This window comes from Leopardus geoffroyi, chromosome A1 (assembly GCF_018350155.1).
Source record: "Leopardus geoffroyi isolate Oge1 chromosome A1, O.geoffroyi_Oge1_pat1.0, whole genome shotgun sequence".
In the NCBI taxonomy this organism is placed as follows: domain Eukaryota; kingdom Metazoa; phylum Chordata; class Mammalia; order Carnivora; family Felidae; genus Leopardus; species Leopardus geoffroyi.
In genome coordinates this window covers 190,050,347-190,056,346 of record NC_059326.1, presented here as the reverse complement: position 1 = coordinate 190,056,346, position 6,000 = coordinate 190,050,347, and positions in this window count along the sequence as shown.

The window sequence follows — 6,000 nt, the reverse complement described above, 5'->3', positions numbered from 1 at the left end:
TCTAGTTGAATGATAGACAACTTGATCAATCCTCTTTGGATATCTGTGAGTGGCTGTGAAGCCTCATTTGGAAATGGAGCCACAAGTGTGTATGTGAGGTCTTGTGAATGTGAAGTCCAGAAGGTCTTCCCTCTCTGCCCCCCATGTCCAGAGATGGGCCCTGACAGAAAAATGGACTTATAAAGGGATATGGATTCAAATATACCATGAGGCAGAGTGTAACATTTTAGCAGTGTGGAAACACCAAGTTGCTCAGGGTATATTTTTGCTCCTGTCTCCCTTACCTTGTGGTCTCTTGCTAAAGCCACTCCTGTTATTCGGTGCTGCTTGGGTTTCACACTTTTATAGCTTCCTCAGAATCCTTGGAAAGCCATTGATTGATAGCAAGAGGGCCAGGCCATCTTATAAGTGCCAGAAGACTTACTTAAATCAGAAAATCAAAATATTAAGAAGCAAGAATGCAGTTATAGTTTTCTTCCATTGCACATAGAGCAGATGAGTATTTTAACTGCAAGAACTACTTAATGACTGCACACACATGCACATGTACACATACCCACACACGGTACAGGGCAAGGAAAGGGCTCCATGTCATTAGCATTTACAAAGTTCTCATCGCATGATTCTTGCTGTAATAGTTAAGACTGTGTAATGGGGAATGTTGTGTGTGTATTTATGGAAAACAGTGCAAAAATAGTATTTACTTAAGAGTATCTGTTAGAATTCTGTTTGTATGACCTTGTTCTAAGATTGATGCATCCTTGTGATCTTTGCCCGAAAGCAATTAGTTCATTTGGTATTCTGCGTGAGAAATCTTAGGCCTGTGTACAGACTCCTCCCTGCCCTTGCCAGGTCCAGTTATTCCTCAGCGAGTCCTCTTGCCCCTCCTTCTCCCCAGTCCCCAGAGTTCATCTGAGCACATCTGTTGCTCCATGAAAAGTGTTTTGGCAGAAACTCCCCTCTCCTGTGCTGGGAGTCATCTGTCCTCACTGGCTTGGAATTGTTTTTGCTTACTTTGTTTAAAAATATATCTGTACACACACATTTATATACCCTTATGTATAAATATATGTCATTTCATTTATTTATTTACTTATTTTTTTAACATTTATTTATCCTTGACAGAAAGAGGCAGAGCACGAGTAGGGGAGGGAGAGAGAGAGAGACACACACACACACACACACACACACACACACACACAGAATCTGAAGCAGTCCCCAGGCTCTGAGCTGTTTGTTAGCACAGAGCCTGACACGGGGCCTGAACCCAAGAACTGCAAGACCATGACCCGAGCCAAAGTCGGGCGGTCTACTGACTGAGCCACCCCGGTGCCCCTATATGTGTCATTTTAATAGAGAGACCAACATTATGACATCAAACCAAAAGTAATTTAGATTCCAATTCCAAAATGGTTGGGAGAAACTGCTTTAATTAAAACCCTCACATGACAGAGGAAGAGCCTGGAAGGATTCAGCATGTTCCCTTCCAGCTCTCACTTCTACTTCAGTCCTTCCCAAATGTATCCCTCAGTGATCATACCTCAATCACACCAAATCTAGGTTCTTTTGCACTGAATGTGTATTCAAAATTTAATACTAACTCTTCAGGGGCACCTGGGTGGCTCAGTCAGTTAAGTGTCTGACTTCAGCTCAGGTCATGATCTCACAGTTAGTGAGTTCAAGCTCCGCATTGGGCTCTCTGCTGTCAGCACAGAGCCCACTTCAGGTCCTCTGTCTCCCTCTCTCTCTGCCCCTCTTCTGCTTGTTCTCTCTCTCTCTCTCAAAAATAAATAAAAATACATTAAAAAATCCTAACCATTCATATTGAAAAGTATTGGCAAGGACCTAGTAGATCTATTTTAGGTCACAGAGATCTTCTTACCAGAAAGTAACGTACCCAGGAACACACCCTGCACAGGACTGCCCCAATGGTAAGCCATGGCATCTTGAGTAATATAACTGATGCCTCAGTTCTTGGGACAGCTGCAACCTCTGGGCCAGTCGCCTCCAGCCAGAAGCATCAACAGCTTCATCAGGGACCCTCGAGGGTGGCTGAATGGAACAAAGTATAAAGGTATGACCCATTGTCACATGAACTTTGAACCCCATGAGCCTGAGGATATCCAGATTGTTATGCTCTGTGTTAAGAAGCTGAATACAGAAACTAAAAAGTTGCTTCATAACTCAAAAGCCAGTGGTGACAAATGCCATTGCCACAAGGTAGCTACTATTGGAGGAGTTTGTGTTCCCGGTACACCAGATGCCAACACCAGCTACATAATTTGCAGGGCCTAGTGCAAAATGAAAATGCAGGGCTACTTGCTCAAAATTCATTTCAAGATGCCAACAACAGAGCATTAAACCAAGAAAAGGCTCCTTCTAATTGTGGGGTCCTGTATGACAGCACAGGTTGCATACCCATGAAGCTGGCCCTGCAGGAAGCACAGCACCAGGCCAAACTGGAGCCAGTCACAAGTTCAACAGGGGTGGGGAGAGGGGCAAGGAGGTTCTTGGCAGGCACAGCGCTGAATCTGTCTTCACAGATATTGGATTCTTCCCTCTGTGACTGACATGCCCTTTCAGAGGTGTCCAAGCTGGCTGTGCTTAGTAACTACTATAACTATGCATGAGTGGCCTATGAATTAAAGCATTTTTATTATTTTGAAATAATTTTGTTTGAGAAAGCTCCCAAAGACTTGAAATCCAGTCACACAATCTCAAGGAATTTCAGTAGTGCAATTGTCAATGAAAGAAAAAGAACTGTTAGATCCTTTAAATAAGGCCCAAATGCTATAAAATTTGAAATGGCTTCAAAAAATGTTTTACTTTCTTGGTATTACTAATTTGTGTGAACAAAGTTTATCATTAGTGATGACTATCAAGAATTTGAAGAGACCATGATTAAAAAGTCTTGACTGTATTAAAAGTCTTCATAAGGAGTTGCTATTTGAAGCATAAAATCTGATATTAAAAAAGCTATATTTATAAAAAGCAAATGCTAATTTCTCATTAAAAATTAAAGAAATTATTTTTTGGAAATTTTACGCAAATTCAGTATGTAACATCTTTCCTAAATTTTGAATTTTATTTTCTTATAATTATATAATATTAAAGAAAGACTAATGGAGGTTTTTGCCAAGACCCATATATAGATGCCCCAAGTCCCTTCCAGTTTACTCCAGTGTGTATCTTAAAATATCATCATCTTCTATGTGTATTACAAAGGAAAATTGTTGAAAGCACCAATATAGCCAGCAGCTCTCTCAAGGAGTCAGAAGCAACTCATCTGTTTTCACCTACTAATGGTGGCAGAGGCTATCGGGCTTTGACTTGGGAAGTCAAGGCACAACTGAAAGAATTCGACCATGATGACAATTAGTAGTATTTTACAGAGCTGTTGAAATTATTACATGAGATACTGCATGCAAAGTGCTTAGAGAAATGTCCGGAACATGGGAAATACTCAATGGATGGCAATTCCTATCACCTGGCAACTTGGATAACTAATAAGTTGACACATTCTTCTGAATCTTGTCCACAATGCTTCAGCTCTGTTCTTCACTTTACTTTCCATTCCTCCTGTTCCATCCCATTATAACTTAGTGTTTTTCACTGCTCATCTGGACAATTACACTAGCATTTTAATTTACCTTTCAATTTCCAGTGTCTTCATTTTTGACCTATCTAGTTCGATTAAGATGCTTTAGGTGGCAAGTAACAGAATATCCAACTGAAACTTATTCTTTCATATAGTAAGACACCCAAAATTTCCAGAGTTGGTTCAGAAACTCAACAATACCAGATCTTTCAGGTTTAGGGAGTGTGTGTGTGTGTGTGTGTGTGTGTGTGTGTGTGTAGTGTTTTGTTGGTTTTGCCTACCCCCTCATGGTCTCAATATGGCTACTATAGTGCTAAGAATTACCTTCACTAATGATGATATACAAAAGAATGGAAAGAAAGAGTTCTTGTGTGTCTCTTTTTATCAGAGAGGAAGATTCTTCCAGAAATCCTCTTCGAGTTCCTCAGGACACATCCACCATAAACCAATACACAGGCAAAGGGCAATGGAATTACAATAATTGGTTTAGACTTTTCATCACTTATCCCTGGACCTGGGCCTACATTCCCTAAGCATAGTACTAGTTCTATAGCCAAAGAGAACTGGGATTCTGATAGCTAGGAAAGAACAAAGGCTCTTGGGTAAACAACCAACAATGTCAGTCAGTCCTACCTACACACTACCGGTGATTCATCAGGCATTTCCTGCTTGGACAAGAGTTCTCAGCCTGCTGGGTGAAGTCCCTGTCTCTTCACGTGGAAATAAATGCTTGGTCCCTAATCTAGTAGAGGAGTTCAGATTTCATGAGCAAAATCCTCTTGGAGCATCATACTTTTCCTTCATAGCCCGTTATCACCTTTTGTGATTATATATGAATTTAGGGAAGTGCATGACTAGTGTCTCTAGTCCCCAAATTCCATTAGGACCGTGTCTGTTTTGCTCACCATTATACTCAATACTTAACACAGTTCTTGGACACAGTGGGTATTCATAAATATTTGCTGAGTGAATGAATGTCTATACTTGTCAAAGCGAGCAAGCAGAAATTTCAATAGTTAGATATTTAATCTGGCAAAAGCAGGTTTCTATGTAGCTATCAAAAGAGGTTGAAAGAATTTGGTACCTTAACATCACCAACATTTTGTTAAAGGACTAATTGCCAAGCCCCGTGTGCACGTGGGACCATTAGTAATTCTGTAGCTATGCAAATTAAAACAGTGATGTATGATTTATAGCTTTAATAACATTCTGAAGGCTCTTAAATTTTAATCACTTGCAACATCCTTTTTAATATTCAATTACTTTATTAACTAATTAGGTCACTTGCTGAAAAAGCACATAAGGCTTGTGCTATTTTAATATCAGCTGAGCCTCACAAAATACCTTTGAAATGGTGCAAATGGTTTATTTATTTTAAACAGATCATTAAGATGCTATAATTAATAAACCAATTACCAAAAAAGGCCTGATAGTGATAGATGCACAAGTACAATAGCAGTGTCCGATGGATTAGTCATTTTTATACACATATATCAAGGGGAAAAACTTAAATGAAACCCCATTGTAAAAAGTGCTTTCCTAAATAATTAATTTGTGCAATGACTGATAACCCTATCACGGCAAACCTAACTTGAGGCTTGTTCATTACACAAACCTGTAATGTGTACTTTGATTTCATCTAATGACACTCCAGATGGAAAATCCACAGCATGCTAAACTTGGTGTTCCTTATTTAGTTACAAGGGCCTTAATTCACAGATGAAGCTGGACACTTCATGACTTATCAGTGCATTGGTGTGAGCCAAGCTTCCCAGAGGAGAATCAGAAGGAGACACAGGATCGGCAGCATCCCTGCTTATTGATTTCTCAGCACCGTGTTAAGGTCTTCAAAGCAAACAATGTGAACAAAGAAAGCTGAGGCCAAACCCGTGGGGATTTTTCACCCGATATTCTCAAAGGAGATCGCATCATAGCACTAAGCCTGCATGGCTAATACACAGATATGTTGGGACTGTGGCTGGGGGTGCAGCTCTCAGGCTCAGAATAGAATTTTATTTCTGGGATCAGGGTGAAGCAAGAGGAACCAAATCATTTTGCTGGGCTGGGAAAGAACGCTGTCAGATCCTAGAGGCCTGGTAATTTTTTTTTTTTGGCTACCAACCAACAATTTAATAATAAACATAATAACCACCATTTACTAAGTGCTTACTATCTAGTGAGTAGACATGTATTGAATGCGTGTATCATCCTCCCGGATATTTCAGGGTATCTGTTTCATCAGTACTTATTTACTGAGCACCTTCTAGAAGCAGGCACTGTTCTAGGCACCAGAGACACTGGGACGAACAAGGACAGGCAAGTTTCCTGCTCTCATGGTGTTTACATTCTACTGGGGAAGCGAGACAAGACACATGATTCCCAAGGAAACAAAACAGTAACAA